Source organism: Chiloscyllium plagiosum, unplaced genomic scaffold (assembly GCF_037043375.1).
Source record: "Chiloscyllium plagiosum isolate Xiang-an unplaced genomic scaffold, Cpla_swu_hap1 HiC_scaffold_39, whole genome shotgun sequence".
In the NCBI taxonomy this organism is placed as follows: domain Eukaryota; kingdom Metazoa; phylum Chordata; class Chondrichthyes; order Orectolobiformes; family Hemiscylliidae; genus Chiloscyllium; species Chiloscyllium plagiosum.
This window is the reverse complement of record NW_028270177.1, coordinates 96,364,982-96,386,224: the sequence shown is the minus strand read 5'-3', so window position 1 is coordinate 96,386,224 and position 21,243 is coordinate 96,364,982.

Genomic DNA, 21,243 nt, shown 5'->3' with positions numbered 1-21,243 from the left:
GCGCCAATAGATAGTCAATGATACATGAGGTCGAATGTCGTCTGCTGACCATTGGCTCGTTCGTGGGCAAACCCTTGGGGCTTGGCCCGATTCCTATTGTTCCTCCCATTCATCTTCCCCAGACAGCACTGGGTAAAGACGTTTGCCTCGCCCTTCTTTGTTCTTGCCTTTCTTACTAGGTTTCCGGCCACGCCTATCCACTTTATAACACTCTCGGAGGGGAGGCCGTACCTCCTCCTCCTCCTCGTCCTCCGAGGATTCCCACCACTGGGAAGTGGAAGTTCTACCCCTTCGAGACTCATTAACAACCGGACCCCGTGTCTGACATTTTTGTGTTAGTAATTCCACTAGGTCTTCCATAGTGGGTCGGGACTCCGTCTCTACCCGGGACACCTTCAGTCCCTTTCGTCTGCATAAGTCTTTTAATTCCGGTGTAGGTAGGCCATCAATCTCCGATGCTGGGACCTGCGCCCGTATCAAAGCTTGCCACAAAGCACGCCGTGAGGGGCCTTGGTTACTTCCTTGATTAGGGTTTACTTTTCCCCCTGCCCGAGCCTCAGGGCGACGCCCCTCCGTGCCCCCCTGAGAAGCACGGGTTGTGGGTCCCCAATCCCCCAAACCACCCATCTCCCTCATCATACTACGGGCATCTCCTAGGGTTTCTCCCCGTCCACTCAACATTATGGTTAATAACAGTGGTTTATAATGGGGGGGGGGCAGTCTTCACTAGGTGGTCTCTAGTCTGTCTACTAACATTTGTGTTATCTACCTCGTCCAGCACTCCCAGCAACAGGGCATCCCGCACACACAAACGGGTTAGCCTCTGAACCCCTTCCTTAATCGTTGTCCAAGTTCCTTCCAAGGGGGGCCAATCGGACGGGAAGGGATACTGTTCGGCCACTGCCCTGGCATACATCCCAAATAGGGTCCCCATACTGCGATCTATTACCATATCCTTGGCTTGGTTGCGGTACCCCAGGTCTATGGCAGCATCCTTTGCTAATCCACCAAACTTGGGAGCATCCTGATAGTCTACCTGCACTTGTTGCCCCCCTTCCTCGAGGAGCCGAATTAGCCATAGCTCTAACGGCTCCCCAGGATTACGTCGGGTTTTCTGGGTGATAAACAGCACCTCATCGGTAGTGAAGTCTTCCGTTAATTCAGAGAATTCTGCGGGAGGCTGAGCCCGCGGTAATTCATGCATAATTGCCTCCCCTTGTTCATTCCGTATAGGGTTTCCTTTCTCATCTAACATTACCTCCCGTTGCACTGGGAGACGTCTCTGAACCTGCTTTCTCCTAACCACTGGTTTAGCTTGGAGTACAGGTGGGTCCTCTTCGTACTGATCATCTAAATCTCCCCAAATGTTCCCATCCCAATGATCGATATCCCACCGATCCCCGTTATTTAACTGGGCTACAAACGCCCGTACTTGTACCGGGTCCGGGGTTCGAGGGACCTTCCTTTTCTCTTTCCGTTTCTTAGCAGACAGATACATAATAGTTCGTCCTGCTAGTTCAGTTAATGCTGTCAATTCAGCTTTTAACTTCATAATTTCCTGCCTCAACATAGAGGCATCTCCCGAACTGAGTCCCTGCTCATGTTTCAGGAGGGCTAATTCTGCTTCAGCTTTTTGGTGCTTGTCTGACTGTTGTCTACAAGCCGCCGCACAGGCCCACATCCTCCGCTGTACCCCAGGCAATGGGTTCTTCGGCAGGACTGGGATCCTCTCAAGGGTGGACAGCAGCGACCCTGGGGTTCCTACGCCCTCGGCCCCCCAGTCCTCCGGTCGCCCCCCACCATTTCTCAAACAAACTGCCACGCCATGCCACGGCCCATGCCATCCCGGGACGGTCGGGACCTCCACAGTTTGTTCCTCTGGTTTCTTAGCCTTTTTCCAAAACATTGTTCTGTATCAAAATCTTTCCTCAATTGCGATTGATCCTGCCGACTACGCCAAAATGTTTTAAAAAATTCTCAAGGTCAAGGACCAGGCTCGCAGGAAAGTAGTCTGACACAGAACAAACAGCCAAGAGGCGAGTCTGCTAGAATATAAGTGTTTTATTCCCCGCAGTGTCACCACAACCAGTCTCGTACTTACAACGGGTCTGGCTTATACTCACTCTACATGTTACCAAAACTGGGAGCCGTCAGTTCTCGTAGAGCGGTTGCCAACAACCCACGCTCGGCGGTTAAACGTAACCCCGGAGCAGACTCTACCGAACTGGAGACTTCTCCAGCTGATATACCCTTTTCCAGATATAAACATTCATGTGAACAGCAGAGCAAGGCTAAAAAACACATTCCATTCTGGTTACATACAGATAAGAAGATTCACACGGGAAGGTGTATAACAAGATTCACACGGGACTAAGCGACACCTTCCATTTTCGGTTAGAGCAGAGCAAGGCTAAAAGATACATTCCATTCTGGTTATTCACACGGGAAGGTGTATAACAAGATTCACACGGGACCAAGCGACACCTTCCATTTTCGGTTAGATTCACACATGTATTGGGACACAATTTTAACCCTTTCACCACACCTCCTGTGTGGGACTTTATCAAAAGCTTTCTGAAAGTCCAGGTACACTACATCTACTGGATCTCCCTCGTCCAACTTCAGAGTTACATCCTCAAATAATTCCAGAAGATTAGTCAAGCATGATTTCCCCTTCATAAATCCATGCTGACTCTGTCCTATCCTGTTACTACTATCCAGATGTGCAGTAATTTCATCCTTTATAATAGACTCCATCATCTTTCCCACCACTGAGGTCAGACTAACTGGTCTATAATTTCCTGCTTTCTCTCGCCCACCTTTCTTAAAAAGTGGTATAACATTAGCCACCCTCCAATCCTCAGGAACCGACCCCGAATCTATTGAACTCTGGAAAATAATCACCAACGCATCCACGATTTCCCGAGCCACCTCCTTCACTACCCTGGGATGCAGACCATCAGGCCCTGGAGACTTTTCAAACTTCAGACCTAACAGTCTTTCCAACACCAAATCCTGGCAAATATAAATTCCCTTAAGTTCAGGTCCTTCAGCCACTGTTACCTCAGGGAGATTGCTTGTGTCTTCCCCAGTGAACACAGATCTGAAGTACCCATTTAATTCCTCTGCCATTTCTTTGTTCTCCGTAATATATTCCCCTGTTTCTGTCTTCAAGGGCCCAATTTTTGCCCTCACCATTTTTGTTTGCCTTGCACATACCAAAAAAAGCTTTTACTATCCTCCTTAATATTCTTGGCCAGTTTACCTTCGTACCTCATTTTTCCTCTGCGTATTTCCTTCTTAGTAATCCTCTGTTGTTCTTTAAAAGCTTCCCAGTCCTCAGTTTTCCCACTTATCTTAGCTATGTTATACTTTTTCTCTTTTAACTTTATATGTTTCTTTACTTCTCTCGTCAGCCACGGCCGCCCATGCCTCCTCCTGGGATCTTTCTTCCTTTTAGGAATGAACTGATCCTGCAACTTCTGCATTATACACAGAAATATCCGCCATTGTTCCTCCACGGTCATCCCTGCTAAGGTATTGCACCATTGAACTTTGGCCAGCTCCTCCCTCATAGCTCCATAGTTCCCTTTATTCAACAGAAGTACTGTCACTTCCGACTGTACCCTCTCCCTCTCAAATTGCAGATTGAAGCTTATTGCATTATGTTCACTACTTCCCAATGGCTCCTTCACTTCGAGGTCTCTGACAAATTCTGGTTCGTTACACAATAGCCACCAGAATTGCGTTCTCCCTGGTCGGCTCCAGCACCGGCTGCTCTAAGAATCAATCTCTGAGGCACTCCACAAAGTCTCTTTCTTGTGGCCCAATACCATCCTGATTCTCCCAGTCTGCCTGCATGTTAAAATTCCCCATAACAACTGTAGTGACATCTTTGCGACAGGCCAATTTCAGCTCCTGATTTAACTTATATCCGACATCCAGATACTGTTTGAGGGCCTGTAGATGACTCCCAAGAGAGTCATTTTGCCCTTAGTATTTCGAAGCTCTATCCACACTGACACTACATCTCCTGACTCTAGGTCCCCCCGCGCAAGGGACTGAATATCGTCCCTTACCAACAAGGCCACACCACCCCCTCTGCCCGTCAGTCTGTCCTTACGATAACACGTGAAGCCTTGAATATTCATTTCCCAGGCCCTGTCCACTTGAAGCCATGTCTTAGTTATCCCCACAATATCGTATCTGCCAATTTCCAAAAAAGCCTCAAGCTTATCCATCTTATGTCTAATGCTTCGTGCATTCATGTGCAGTATTTTTAATTTGTTACTGCTCTCACCCTTCCCATCAACCCTTATTTCATTCATTGACACAGTTGTCTTTCTTGACTTCTCTTGTTCTAAATTTCCCTTCAATTTCCTTTTTAAACATCTAGCTTGTCCCCTCCCCCACCCCGCTACTTAATTTAAATGTAGCGGTGTTGCAGTAGAAAACCTGGCCACACTAGCCCTAGGAACTGGAAGCAAACTGGAGATAACCACCTTGGACGTCCTGCTTTTCAGCCTTCTTCCTAGTTCTCCGAAGTCTCGCTGTAATATGTTCTCGATGTAGGATCTTTGGGGAATTTCTCCATTGTGTCTTGTAGATAGTACACACTGCTGCTCCTGAGTGACCATGGTGAAGGGAGTGAATGCTTGTGGACGTGGTGCAAATCAAATGGACTGTTTTGTCCTGGATGGTGTCAAGCTTCTTTAGTGTTGTTGGGGCTGCACTCATTCAGGCAAGTGACGATATTCCATCTCATTCCTGACTTGTGCCTTGTAGATGATGGACAGGCTTTGGGTAGTCAGGAAGTGAGTTTCTCGTGCAGTATTCCTAGTCTCTGATCTGCTGTTATATTCATGTGGCGAGTCCAGTTGATTTTCTGGTCAATGATACGCCCAGGATATTGATAGTGGGGGTGTTTAGTGATGATGATGCTGCTGAATACAAAGTGGTTATATTGTTTCTTATTGATAACAGTCATTGTCTGAATTTATATGGCGCAAATGTTATTTGCCACTTGCCAGCCCAAGCCTGGATATTGCCCAGATATTGTTTCTTTGGGCATGGACTGCTTCCATATCTGAGCATTTGCGAATGGTGCTGAACATTGTGCAGTCATCATCGAATATCCCCACTTCTGACCTAATGATGGAAGGAAGGTCATTGATGAAGCAGCTGAAGATGTTTGGACCTCGGACATTATCCTAATGGACTACTGCAGAGATGTTCTGGAGCTGAGATGACTGACCTCCAACAACAATGACCATCTTCCTATCTGTCAGGTATGACTCCAATAATGGAGTGTTGGCCCGCGAAACCGTTTGTGCTTGGGGTCCTTGATGTCACATTTGGCAGAATGCAGCCTTGATGTCAAGGGCTGGAATTCAGTTCCTTTTTCTATGTTTGAACCAAGGCTGTGACGAGTTCAGGAGCTGAGTGACCCTGGCAAAACCCAAACTGGGCGTCACTGAGCAGGTTATTTTTTGAGCAGCTGCTGCTTGATAGCACTGTTGATGATACCTTCCATCATTTTACTGATGATGGAGAGTAGACTGATTAGGCAGTATTTGGACTGGTCGAATTTATCCTGCGTTTTATGTACAGAACATAGTTGAGCAGTTTTCCCCATTGACGGTTTGCAAACATTCTGGAACAGCTTGGCTAGGAGAGCGGGATGTTCTGGAGTACAAGTCTTCAGGGCTATTGCCCGCATGTTATGAGGGCCCATAGCCTTTGCAGTATCCAGTGCCTTCAACCGTTTCATGATAGCAGTTAATCGAATTTGCTGAAGACTGCACGGGAGGAGGCCGAAATGGATCATCCACACAAAACTTCTGACTGATGATTGCAACGAAAGCTTCAGCCTTATGTTTTGCACTGATGTGCTGGGCTCTTCCATCATTGAGGTTCGGGATATTTGTGGAGTCTCCTACTCAGGTGAGTTGTTTAATCGTCCGCCACCATTCACGAACGGATTAATTCTGATGCATTGGTTCTGTGATCGCTAAGCTCTGTCTGTCCCTTGCTGTTTATGCTATCTGGCACACACGTATTTCGGTTTGGAAGCTTCAGCAGATGAACATTTTATCTTTATATATTCCTGGTTCTGCTCCTAGCATGCCCTCCTGCATTCTGCATTGAACCAGGGTTAATCCTCTTGATTGATGGTAATGGTTGAATGGGGGACATGCTGGGCCATGACATTACAGATTGTGCTGGAGTATAGTTCTGCTGCTATTGATGGTACACAGTATCTTATGGACGCTCAATCTTGAGTAGCTAGATCTGCTAAAAGTCTGTGCCATTTAGCATGGAGATCGTGCCACACAACACAATAGAGTTTATGGAGACAATAGACTTTGATCCACAAGGAGAGAGTGGTGGTCACTTTTACCGATACTGTCATGGACAGATACATCTGCAGTTGGTAGATTGGTAAGGATGAGGTCAGGTTTTTTTTACCCTCTCGTTCATTCCCTCATTACCTTCTGCAGACCCAATCTAGTAGCTATGTCCTGAGGAACCGACCAGCATGATCAGTACTACTGCTGCCAAACCACTCTTGACAAACGGCTTTGAAATCCCCCAGCCAGAATACACTTTGTGCCCTTGCCACAGTTAATGCTTTCTCCAAGTGTTGTTTAACATGGAGGAGGACTGATTCAGCTGAGGAACGACGTTACGTGGTAATAAGTAAGAGACTCCTTTGTCCATGTTTAATTTATGTTATTTCCGTAAGGTATGATTCCGTAAGTAAGGCAGTTGTTCCAATGTTGGCACCAGACCTCAGATGTTAGTAAGGAAGAATTTGCAGGTTCTACAGTGATGTTTCTAATGTTGACTTTTCCGATGCCCATTTCGATGCCAGGTGGTCCATCCGGTTTCATTTTTTTTTTCCTATCACACTACCACCTAAGTGCGGTAGTGCTTATTTTATCCCCAGCACCCATGATGTGTGTGTGCAGGTGTGAGACACAGTGAAAGACACAAAGTGCACCAATCTTTATTTAATTTCCACCACCAGGAAGATAGGAAAACACCCGGGTGGCCAGTGACAAACACTGCCCTTTACATGAAAGGGCAGTGCTGTCCATCCGGTTTCATTTGTTAAAATCTTTGCAGCGATTGGTACAACTAAATGACTCATTAGACCGTTTCAGACGGCGATTGGGAGTCAATGACATTGCTTTAGGTCTAGAGTTGCATGTCAGCCAGACCAGGTGAGGATGGAAGATTCCTTCATTGCAGGATATTGGTGAACCAGATGGATTTGTCTGACAATCGGCAATGATTTCAATCAGTAGATTCTTAATTCCAGGAATATTTTTACATTATTGAATTGAATTTCCACCGTCTGCAGTGGCGGGATTCAACCTGGATCCACAGAAAGGGAGCTGATTTTCCTAGATTGATAATTTATTGGTAATACAATGAGGAGAAAGTGAGGACTGCAAATGCTGGGGATCAGAGCTGAAAATGTGTTGCTGGAAAAGCGCAGCAGGTCAGGCAGCATCCAAGGAACAGGAGAATCGACGATTCCTGAAGAAGGGCTTATGCCCGAAACGTCGATTCTCCTGTTCCTTGGATGCCTGCCTGACCTGCTGCGCTTTTCTGGTAATACAATGAGACCTACTTGGAACCACATGTTGTACTCAACTGCCATTTCTTGTGTTACCCTGTTTTTCATTCATTGCTTCTGTTATTCTGGAATCTCATCCTTCATTAAATCTTGATTGAAGTTCACACTCATGAACGCCTTCTCAACTGCTCGGATTTCATTCAGTCTGTTTTATTTGAACAGACATTTCAAGGCAGCTGTACACCAGAGAAGAGCAGGAAAAGATAACGGGTAGTTGTGCACTGTACCTGTCACCGGACCAGCAGGTCTGTCCAGGAAGTATTTATTGTGGGTCAGAGAACCTCAATTATTATGGCATGGAAGGAGGCCAGACAGCCCATCGTGGAGTCACAAGCTCTCCAACTGCACAATCGGAGAGAGAGAGAGTGTTTGAAGAGAGATTGTGTGAAAGAGAAACAAACAGAGAGAAAGCAAGTGAAGGGAGATAAACTGAGAGAGGATAGAAGGGGGAGCGACTGACTGAGTGCAAGAGGAAGAGGTGGTAGATGAGAGTGAAGTTAGATAGATCAGAAGACTGCATTACGGTGGATAACAATGGAGAGACAGAAGTTAGAAGCTTTATTTAGAAATTCCTCTGGACGGCAAGCCCTTTGTCTGGGCACCATACACTGTGAGCACTGTGCTGATACTGGCTGTCATCCCAAATTATTTATTTCCAACAATATCACAGAGCTGGGTTACTGACAGCTAAACAGATCCCATTAGGCCAATAGATTGGTTCCATGGAGAAGGCACAGTTTTTAAAAAATAGACTGAGCTAAGAGTAGCAGGAAACGATAACCACCACCCCGCCTCCACGACACCCCCACCCCCTCTCTCTGCCCACTGAGAGACGAGGCCATGGAATCTCAGTGAGAGGATTCACTGACAGAGGTGAAATCACGATCTTAGCTGTGGGTCAAATAATGATTGATAAAGTTTGCATACCACTTTCCAAGTTATGTAATTCACATTTCAATTTATATAGCTCAATATCAGGACTGTATTTTAACAACCTTATCTCTTTGTACTTTGCACATATTGGTGGGTGCAGAAAATCATTTTGTTTCTGTATTTTATATTGCATAAACGCATTTCATTAATATTGTGTCTGCTAATTCCTCATTGTAGATGTATTCTTGAATCTGTTCTTCATCTGAGTTACAAAGAGTAACATTCTAATTCTAATAACTGGGGAACATCACTGTCCCTCCAACCAGTCTAATCAGCCATGTCCTCCAGTTTTCTCCGTCTTCTGTCTTTTCCCCAATATCAGAATCACAATGTAATTGAAGACCATTCAATGACACTTCATGACAGTTCCTTAACATCGAGAACATCGTTAAAAATCACACAACACCCGGTTATAGTCCAACAGGTTTAATTGGAAGCACACTAGCTTTCGGAGCAACGCTCCTTCATCCTCCTGATGAAGGAGCATCGCGCCGAAAGCTAGTGTGCTTCCAATTAAACCTGTTGGACTATAACCGGGTGTTGTGTGATTTTTAACTTTGTACACCCCAGTTCAACACCGGAATCTCCAAATCATGAACACTATCGATAACATCAACAGCATGACCCACAGCTGCCCTCTCTGATCGTGCAATAACAACTGAACTGTGTTTGCCATGTGCAATTCTCTGTTAACGTATCCATGCCGTTTGTTTGTTGTAACCCAAGTTTTTTTGGCATATTCTGCTGTCAGAGCATGGATGATAGATGTTTTCTGAATGTTTTACAAATACTGCAATGACTGGTCAGTAGTTACGGGATTCATTTCCGTATTTATGAACAGAGAAGCATGTTTATGTTCCGTTAAACTTCTGGCATTACTTCCATATCCAAGGCTGACTGAATGATTACACACAATCAATCTGCCATCTTCAACATCCCTTTCTTCAGTCACACTCGCATATCACACCCAGAATGCATAAATGTTCAACGTTATTTTCAATTTTAATAAAGTAGCTTTGAATTCAAAGGGGTTAACTGGAGCTATTTGTTCAGCGTTTGTAATTATGTCAGTCTCTATGGATGATATGCGTCTCTAGAGAGTTTCTCTCTGCTATCAATAAGGGAATGCTTTCAGTGTTTTATCCCATAGCGAGCGGGAGCATGTCCAACAGCAATAAGAGGGATTAGCAGCTTCAGAGAGAAGGGCACGAGAAATGTAAATCTGGGAACATTAGACTGGAATATTCCAACACTGGATCAGAATCTGGGAACATTAGACTGCAATGTTCCAACAATGGATAGGAGTTTATCCTATGGTCTTTACTGGATTTCCCAGCCTTGGATTTCATTGGGATCGCGGATTGAAGATGTACTGATGGTTATTCAAGCTGGTTACTATCCTATCCTTGCTATAGTTGGTGTTCCTGGTAAGTCACTCTGTCTGTTTAGTGAAATGGTCTGAACGGATTCGATGCTCATGATATGCAGATTTTGTAAAGGTGCAAGCCGACGTTTTCAGCTCCAATCAAATTTTCATTCCTTAGAAATTAGACCTAGCAAACTATTATTTACAAATTACTCACCAACACGCGAGGGTAAAACACACTGTTCTCAGCCCCTTTGATTCGTTTTCTCCTGCAAAGTGTACATCTCCATATCCTCCCCACATACCAATCCTGTCCAGTACCACCATTAAGACATCCCAGTCTCCTCCTCATCCTCAGTCCAATTCCTGAATAAACCATCGTTTGTTCCTTTGTTAATTACAGATACATCTGTTTCAAGTCCCTTCGAACCACGTGACCATTACAAAATAATTGCACTTGAGATGTTTAACTTGTTCTCTGCACAAAATCTGAAAGATGGGCAGACAGTGTATGGTGGTCATGCCATTGGCTCGTATTCCAGAACCACAGAATGAAAATCTGTTGACATCGGCTTGCCTTAAGCCCATTAGAGAAGGCAGTGGGTCATCCTTCTCTGGTCAAGTCTCTGTTTAACTGCAAACCACGGCAATTTGTTTTACTATTTATTGTCCTGTGGAACAACTGAAATAGCCACTCAGTTCAAGATCGGCATAACATGCTGGCCTGACGATGGCTGCACACATCCCGTGAAGGCAGAACAAAAGGAAAGGTAGCTCCCTTCCTCTGCCTGAATCCCATATTCTTCCGGCCCATTTCCATTCAGGTCGGTAGCCATTCACTGTTTTAGAAATACACTTTCTGATTGAGTCTCTTCCAAGACTGAGTGATGTCCATCTCCATGGGCATCTCTGGTACTGGTTTTATTAATGCTGACCTACAGATATAAGGATGTTTTTAAATTCTACATCAGTGGCAGTGCATTGTAAATTAATTGTTTTCTGTGTCACACGAAAGAAATGGAGCCAGCTAAGTGAGGGAAAGGAATTATTGTGATCAAACCTGTGAGTGTTGTTGAGGCAGTATTTGGGGTATTGTGGACAGATTTTCTTTCCTTTATATGGAGTGATCTCCTTACCACAGGGAGAGTGAAGAGGAGTTCCACCAGATTAATCCCGAGGATGATGGCACCATGAGGAGTGAATGAAGGTTGATCTGTAGCGCTGTGAGAGAATAAGACGTGATTGCATTGAACCCTGAGAGGGATGGACAATCACTCCTTATATTCGAAACAGACAATGGGAAGGAGATAAACTCCATGACTGCTATTTCACTCAGGATGCATGATTCGGGATAGTTTAAGTGCCTAGGCGGACGTTACGCCCACCCACCCCAACCCCTACTCCCCATTGAGAGAGACGGAGAGGTCCACGTTTTGAATAAACTCTCCCCACATTAATACAGTGCAGATGGTGTGTGATCCTGCACTGAATGTCATATTATCCACCACCCTGATAGCAGCCACAATACCTTCATTCTAAAACAGTTAACCATTCCTAACAGCTTCTGACCTTCATGAAGAACATGAATCTATCTTCTCGGAGATGCAAGGTACTTCCTTAGATTTAGACCATATAAAACATTGGAACATAAATTAGGACAGTTAGTCCATCGGGTCTGCTTCGTAATTCAATCATCTCTGATAGGTTTCTCAAACCCATTCTCCGACCTTCTCCCCATAACCCTTCATCCCCTGGTTAATCAAAAACTATCTATCTCCATCTCAAATATACTCAATGACTTTCCCCCACAGCCTTCTGTGGCAATAAATTTCAAAGATTCACCATTCTATGATTAAATAACTTTCTCCTTATCACTGTTCTAAAACGTGTTCCCTTTCATCTAAGGATGTGCTCTCAGATTCTAATCCAACGGAAACATATTATCAACATCCACTCTCTCCAGGTCGTTCAGTATTCTGTCTATTACAAATACATTCCCTCTCATCCTTTCAAACGTTATCAAGTATAGACCCAGAGTACTCAAACATTCCTCATGCAATAAGCTTTTCATTCCTATGACCATTCTCGTGAAAATCTTCTGAACACGCTCCAGGACCAGTACATCCTTCCAGAGGTATGGAGCTCAAAAATGAGCACAATACTCCAAATGTGGTCTGACCAGAGCCGTATACATTTAGTTCTTATGTTCAATTCTTCTTGCAGTAAATGCTCCCAATCATAATTGCAATTGCCCTCCTAACTACTGCCTCAACCTGCAAGCTTACCTTGAGAGTATCCTGCGCTAGAACTCCCAAGTCCCTTTGCACTTCAGATTTCTGAATTTTCTCGCCATTTAGAAAATAGACCATGCCTCTATTCTTCGTGTCAAAGGTCATGACCTCACACTTTCGAACTATGGAATGCATCTGACCAAATCCTTGTTCAGCCTCTCCATTTCGTCTATACGACCCGTCAATCTGCCTGTCTTTGTATTGTCTGCAAACCTAGCTAGCGTGTCCTCAATTCCCGCCTCTAGATTGTTAATGTAACAAGTAAAAAGTTATGATTCAACCACTGAGCATTCTGGATCACCACTTGTCACTGGCTGCCATCCTGAGAAGTAATCTTTTCTCCCCACTCTCTGCTTTCTGCCAGACAGACAAGCTTCTATCCATGCCACCACCTTGCCTCTAACACCACGGACCCTTATCATACTCAGTAATCTCCTGTGTGACACCTTGTCAAAGACCTTCTTGAATTCCAGTTGGATAACATCCATTGTCTATGCTTGTTTGAGCCTGCTCATTTCCTCTTCAAAGAACTCCAATAGATTTGTCAGGCATTAACTTCCCTTGATGAAATCATGCCGATTTTGCCCTATTTTACCAAACACTTTCACGTATTCAGAAATCTCATCTTTCACAATGGATTCAGGATCTTACCCACGACAGAGGTTAAACTATTCATTATGGGTTTTTTTTGTCTTTTTCCTTATTCCCTTGTTAAAAATGGGTGTCACTTCCAGTGCTCTAGGATCGTTCCCTACTCTAGTGATTGCTGAAAGATTTCCACGATTGCCTCCACTCCCTCTTCAGCTATCTCCCGTATAATACTGGAATGTAGTCCATCTGGTCAAGGTTATTTAACATCTTCGGGCCATTACATTTTTTTCTAGCATGTTCTCCATGGTGGGGGCTATCATACTCAGCTCTGGCCCCTCAGTCTCTTGAATGTTTAAGGTATTACTTGTGCCTTTCACCATGAAAGTTGATGCAAAGTAATTATTCAGTTCCTTGGCCCTTTTCTCGTCCCCCACTGCTATCTCTCCAGCATCCTTTCCCAGCAGTCCAATGTTCACTTTTGCCGCTCTTTTGCACTTTTCATATTGAAAGAAACTGTTATAGTCTTCCTTTACATTACTGGATAGCTTACCCCCATATTTAATAATCTCCCTCCTTATTTTATTTTGTTTGCCCTCTGTTTTGTCTTTGTAAGCTTTCCAATCCTCAGGTTTCCCACTGCGCTTTGCCACATTATATCATTTCTCTTTTGCTTTTATGCTATACCTGACTTCCCTCGTCAGCTATGGTTGTCCCGTACTCCCTATACAACCCACTTTTCCCTTAGGATAAATCTCTGCTGAATTACTCCAAAAATCTCTTGCCATTGCCGTTGTACTGTCTTTCCTGCTGGGCCCGTCTCCTAGTCAATTCTACACAGCTCCTCACTCTTGTCTGTGTATTTGCCTTTATCCAGCGGTAATACCGTTACTTCTGATTCTAACTTCTCCATCTGAAATTGCAGAGTAAATTCAATCATATTATGATCACAGTCAGGTTAAGCTCCCCTCATCTAGTCTGCCTGCACAAGCTGCTCCAAAAAGCCATCTCGTAAACATTCCACAAATTCCCTTTCTTGCCAACCACTATCAATCTGAATTCCCAGTCCATCTGTAAAGTAAAATCCCACATGACCACTGTAACTTTACCTTTCCTACAGATCTTCCTAGATCCTGGTGTATCTTACACCCCAGCTCCCTGTATATAACTCCAACTGCATTTTTTCACCTTTTTGATTCCTCAATTCTACCGACACAGATTCTACCTTATTTCATTTCTCATTGTTGATTATTGATTCAATTCCATTCTTAATACTGAGACAACTCTATCTCTCTGCCCAACTGCCTATCTTTTCGACAGGATGAATATCCTTGAATATTCAGCTCCCAATCCTGATCCTCTTGCAGCGATGTCAAATAATGCCCACTATGGATGAGTCACAAGCTCATTTACGTTATTCAATATAGTGAACGCATTCCGATATAATAGTTCAGTCCTGTATTACCCGTCGCTCTTCTCATTGTCATTTGTTTGTACAGCCGTTGGTACCTACACGGACCCTGACCACTGGATCATTCCCCTCCCGCTCCAAGTTCTGCAACCCAAATGATATATCACAAAGCCAAGCACCATGTAGGCAACACAACCTTCAGGACTCTTAATCCCGATCACGGAGAACAGTAGCTATGTTTTTTAACTATACTATCCCAAATTATCCATCATTGGGCAGCATGGTGACACAGCAATGCTGCCTCACAGTGCGAGGGACTTGGGTTCATTTCCAATCTCTGGGCCCTGCCTGTGTGGACTTTGTTCATTCTTCCTATGTCTGGATTGGGAACATTAACTCTTTTCTCTCTCCACAGTACATCCCTGTGTTTGCTTCAGATTTCTACCATCTGCAGTATTTTTGCTTTTGTTCGATGGAGAAATGCAGCAAATGTGACAGGTTTTTTTGTAAAAGCAGCTGTAGTTCGCGGGTTCCTCTGGTGTTTAGGAATCTTGCCCGACCACTTGTCTGAGTGCAGTGTTCCAGGATGCCCATTCCATCTCTCTCAGTTCCCTCAGTCCATCATCACTACATGCAGCTTTTCCTTGTGCCACCCCTGGGACATCCCCTACGCCATTGCCTGGCACTGGATACTCCCTTCGCAGGACTGTGCACGCAACTACACTGGGAACTTTCTGACCCTCTGGGGATGTTGGGTAACGACTCTGCCATTGAAAGGAATAGAATAACTAGAATCCAGTTGAATAGCAAAGCTGAGTAAACAGGCTGAATTACACCCATCTGCTCTGACATTTTCTAATCTTCTGTTTATCCTCGTCCATCTGCAACTAGATGGTCCATATGTATGCCTTGTCAAACAGGTTTGGTGGCGGGGATAGATATCAGGTCGGGTAGTCATTGGACTGATTCAGTGGTCTCACTTTCCTGACGTCACACTTAAGTTTTTATAATCAAGTCTATCCAGTTTAAAGAAAAGGCCTTGATGGAGTTGTGCTGAAAGGATATTTGAATTTTGGGGACATTAGAATACGTCACGTGCGAGTGAGGTTAGGAATAGGAAGGTGGCACAGTTAAATACACGAACAAAATGCTGGTCTGGGAGGAAGCACTTCCGATATGTGGATCATTGGGATTCCTGAGTCGGTAGGAAATACACAAAAAGAACGGAATGAACCTGAACTGGCAGCAATTTACGATATGTGGATTATTGGGATTCACGGGTCAATAGGATACACACATGAAGGACAGGATGCACACGAACTGATAACAATCTCCGATATGTGGATCATTGGGATTCCCGGGTTGGTAGGATATAGACAAGATGGACGGGATGGACTTGAACTGGCAGAAATCTCCTGGCAGGCAGGTTTGCTAGTGTCCTTTACGAGGGTTTAAACTAGTGTGTGGCGGCGGTGGGGGAGGGGTGTGTGGAACCACAGCAGTAGGTCCACAGGTACAGTGACTGAGGGGGAGTGGGAGACTAATCCCAGTACAGCTAAGAACAACCAAAACCAGAGGGTACTGAACACAGTGGCCTGCCAGTCTGAAGTGTGCTGATTTTAAAATGAGGAATCTGTTTGTTTGAACAGATATTTCGATGTCACTGCATGTCAGAAAATCGGAAGAGATCATGGTTAATGGTCCACTGTGCCCTTCACTGGACCAGCTTATCTCTCCAGGCACCAAAACTTGTTACTGTGGGTCAGAGAACTTCAGAATTAATATAACACGGGGATCCAAGATGGCGGCGACTCAGCAAGTCTGAGTCTATAGTGCTCAGGTAAAGTGGGTCACCCACCCCCACCACACTAACCAAATCATTTAAATTAGCTGTTTAATTTAATTAGTTGCTTAGTATTAAATTTAAACAATCTAATCTTTAGTAAAAATGACCAAAGAGAAGGGAACCCGCAGCTCTCAGCAAGCAGGACCCCCTCCCCCACCCTCTCTAGCTGCAGCAAAGGCGTCCACAGCCGTCCCGGGGGACTTACCTACGGTGACAAGCCTTGTGGAAATCATCTCTAAACTCGACGCTTTCATTGAAGAATCCCGAAGTCGATGGGACTCACTCTGGGCCAAACAAAAGCACGACCGAGACATTAAAGAAATCGAGCGCCGAGTCGGAGGGACGGAGCTAAAGGCCGAGACATCCGAAACTATAGCGCAATCGGCCGTGGAACAGATCCGGACTCTCGAACAGCGAGTCCAGACCTGAGAGACTCACATTGAAGAAATATTCGTTTGCTGGGTCTTCCCGAACGGGAAGAGGAAGCCCAGCTTACAGCGTTTCTCGAGAGTGGCTGACACAGGTTTTAAATCTGGAAACTGGATCAGGCCAGGTAAGGGTAGAATGGGCCTACCGGGTCGCAACATGTGAGCCCAGCTCGAACCAGCGCCTACGCCCGATCCTGTTCCGGCTGCAGAGCTATAAGGAGAGGCAGATACTCCTAGAAGCTTCTAGAAATCTAGGAAAACATTCCGAAGCCATGATCTATAAAGGATCCAAGATCATGTTATTCCAGGAGGTTTCCCCAGCTCTGGTCCGAAAGGGGAAAGCACTCGATGAGGCGAAGAACTGTTTAAGGGACTTAAATATTCAGTACTCCTTACACAACCCAGCGACGCTACGCTTTAACCATGAAGGGTCCGTGTATAACTTCAGATCGCCAGAAAAGTCTAAAGAATTCTTGGACTCTCTTAGATAAATTGTAAGAGATAATGGATGTTGGTTTGCCTTTCCTCCACTCTGGTTTATATCCCCCCATTTTTTTTTTCTTTTTTCTTACATTATTGTTCCATATTATCTTGGGGTGGGGAGAGGGATTTATTTACTTGTTCTCTATTTAACGATTGTTTCTCCCCCACCCCCCCCCCCCCGGTGGTTTTTTTTTTTTATTATTCTATGTATGTATGTATGTGGGTATGTATGTGTGTATATGTATGTTTAGTTAATGTTGGTGGGGGGAGATAGTTACCTTATTCTATTTTACCTCTGTCTCTAGGAGCGGAGTTGTTTTCCCTTGTTATATTGTATTATTCTATTTAATTATTATTTGTTGAGGTTGTAATTTTATAGTTATATATGTTTATACATGGTATTAACATTACCAAACATATCCAGGTGTTGGTCTGTGTGTGTGTGTGAGGTGGGGGGGCGGGGGGGATATAACACTCTAGCTTTGTGTTATATCTGAATTCTCCTCATCCTATTGAGGAGCGCCTGGGTCAAGGGTGGGGATTGGTTGGGAGAGGATACGATGGACCTTTGGAGAGGAAGTGACACCCCCTGGGAACAAGGGGGAAACTCTTCATTTAAATACGTTTTATTTTTTTTATTATTTAGAAATAGTGTTTATTATATTGTTGTGAGTGTATCAGAGAACCATTTATTTCTGTGAATTTTGTATGCTCAATGTTCGGGATATTCTAGATAGGGTTTCCCCTCCCGAGGGGTTTCGGATTTGCCCGGATGATTATGGTTGATCAGTTGGTTAAGTGGTGCACCTGGAATGTCAAGCGGAGTAATTCCTCAGTCAAAAGGAAGAAAATATTATCAAATCTTAAGAAAGAAAGAGTTTTTATAGCTCTCCTACAGGAGACACACCTGTTGGATAAAGAACAGGGTGGATTTGATCAGGCCTTTTTTTTCTTCTTTTAGATCAAAAAGCAGGGGAGCTGTTGTTCTTGTTCGGAAGAATTTCCCTTTCAAAATCCTCAATCAGATAAAAGACGAATCTGGACGATATATTTTGATTAAAGCCCTTATAAATGGAGAGGAATATGGGATTTTAAATTTGTACTGCCCCCCGGCACACCACATTAAATTTATAAAGGAAGCCTTTTCAAAATTGATGGCTCTTGGTGCCCGTCATACAATTATAGGGGGAGACTTTAATTGTATGATGGATCCGGAAATAGATAGGATTCCCAAGAGTACTGCAGGAGTATCTTCCAGATCTAGACAATTGGTGGATCTGAACAATTAGGATTAGTAGGTGTATGGAGATGTCTTCATCCACAGGGCTGAGATTTTTCTTTTTACTCCAATCCACATAAATGTCATACCAGAATTGATATGTTTTTTGCCCCCTCGTTTTTTTTTAAATTCCATATCATCCTGTAAAATAGTTAGTATAGCAATTTCCGACCACACTGCTGTATATATGGAAATCAAGGCGAGGAACAACGGGACATCCCCTCCGCATTGACGTATGGACACCTTCCTGATGAAAGATAGTAAATTTGTAAAGTACTTCTCTCAAGAATTTAAAACTTTTTTAGAAATTAATTTAGGTGTGACTAGCAACCCATTAATGATGTGGGAGACCATCAAAGCTTACGCATGAGTTTTGATCATCTCCTACTCAGGGACACAGAAAAAATTAAAGGGAGAACAACAGCATCTGCTCGAAGCTCGCTTAAAAGCAGCTGAAACAGCATACGCTTATAGACCTTATATTATCAAATTGCAAAGGAGTACGGCCTTTCGGACAGCTCTAAATACCACGCTTACCCAAAAGGCTAAGAAAGAAATATTATTTGCAAAACAAAGGTTATATGAATTTGGCGACAAACCGGGTAGATATTTAGCATTTCTTGCAAAGAAAAAAAGGCCCCTCAAACTATTACATCTATCAAGAAAAGTACGGGTATTTTGACTCATTATCATAAAAGGATTAATGCAATCATACTAATCTGAAGCCCATCCCACCTACACTATTCCATGTACGTCCGTATGCCTGTGCAATGACGACTTAAATGCACTTAAACTTGGCAAGTCTACTACCGTTGCACGCAAAGCATTCCATACCCTTACTACTCTCCAAGTAAAGAACGGTGTGTAAAATGCAACATATTAATGTCACAATTCATCAAAAGCTGCTTCAGAGCAAGGTTAGTAATTAGTCTTTCTGACCACACAACACCAAATCCGAAATAACCTGCTCACTAGTTGGTTACACAACATAGTCTTCAACGTACCTGATACACACTTATGGAATTTATTTATCACAACACTAGCTGTCATTTGGTTAACGCAGTTTCGATGCAAGTTGATGCCATCTATTATTACTGCAGCACCCACGATTATTTGTTACTCATTAACAGGATCAGAGCGTCGCTGGATAACCAGCATTTATTGTCCATGCCAGAGGGCAGTTATGAGTCATCAGCGCTGCCTTGGGTCTGGAGTCACATGCAGGTCAGACCTGGTAAGGACAGCAGTTTTCTTCCATAAAGGACATCAGTGAACCAGATGAGTATTTCCAACAATGGATTCCACGTCATCATAAACCCTTGATTCCAGATACTTATTGAATTCAAATTCCACCATCTGCCATGATAGAAGTCAAACTTGGGAACTCAGAACATTCCTTGGATCTCTGGGTTAAGAGCACAGCGATAATATCACGAGGCCATTGCTTCCCCTTGCAATACTTGCATATCCAATTTCCAGAGCATATGATGCAAATTATTTGTGCCACAGTTTTGGTCTCGATATATAACACACTATGTTTGCTTCTCCTTGCTATTTGTAAGATCCACCCAAACTGGTTCTGTGGAATCTGAGAGACGGGGTCTGTGGTGTTGTTAGCGATAGACTTGGACAAGACATACAGGGAGACACGCCTCGATGCGGAGATGATATGAAGAACTGGTCAGCAATACAGGACAAGGATCAATATCCTTCCCGTTCTGTCACCATATCAGTGTCACCATAGTCTTCTGCTCCCTCACACTCACTGTATATCTGTTATAACACCTACCCCCAAACAAGGCTCACACTCTATCTCCAAATAAGGCTCAAGCACGACCACTCTCACTGTTTAATTCAGCACATTCCTTCCCCCATTTTTTCTGTCCCTGACGCAATATCCCTAATACCACTGCATGGATACAACACTGTGGTCAGACTCCCTCCGGACACCTCACCCTTCACCCTTCCCCCTTCCCCTATACCAGCATTAACAGCAGGGTCACCCACTCCACCCTCACCCCATCCATCCCCTTCTCCCATTCCAGGTGAAACAGCCTGGAATAGGACATAAAGGGCCAAGCCGGGTATTAGAGAGTCCGATATCCGTTCCCTCACCCTCTACCTCGACATGTGGGGAGGATCCTGGAAAGAGCCAGAAAGGACCAGAACACCTTGTGTGGAGATTCTGAAACATCCACATCTCACCAACCAAGTCAGCAGCAATGTTCAGTAAAGAGCAATTCTCAATTTAAACTCGCTGGTAGTTCCCATCTCATCTCACGCACTTGAAAAAGAACAGATACCCCATTGTACAGAGATGCAGGCATTAAATTACACAGAAGTATTGGTAAGCTCCCCAATGTACTAACTATCACAATGCATACAAGGGGATAGACATACACACACGGAGAAGCACACAAAGACATATAGAGTGACACAAAAATAGACACAAACACATATAGAAACACAGATAGAAAATGTGATACACAGACAGACAGACATAGTCACACATATAAACAGGTAACAAGCACATGGACACACACACACATATACCTGCACACAGAGACACAGACATTAGTGTCATTAAGACACAAATACATAAGTTTTTGATTTATAAGGATATCAAGGATTCTAGGGAGAATGTAGGAGAATGATGTTTAGAAACACATAAGAAATTATAGAATGGCATATCAGATTCGATGGTCCGAATGGCCTAATTCAGCTCCTTTTAATAATATTCGTGAGGTATTATACTATCAGGTATTCTCTTCCTGAGACAGCAGCACAGGCTGGGTTTGATACAAATTTGATTGAAAAGGCTGAATAGGATTGTGGGACAGAGTTGGAGGTTTATGTCTATTCCTAGTTATTTTATCCTTTTATCTAAAAAGGGGCAGTGATTTGATGTGACGTTAACACGGTTTTAAAATAATGGGTTCCACAATGAAATAAGAATGTCCCTTTCCCTTTAAT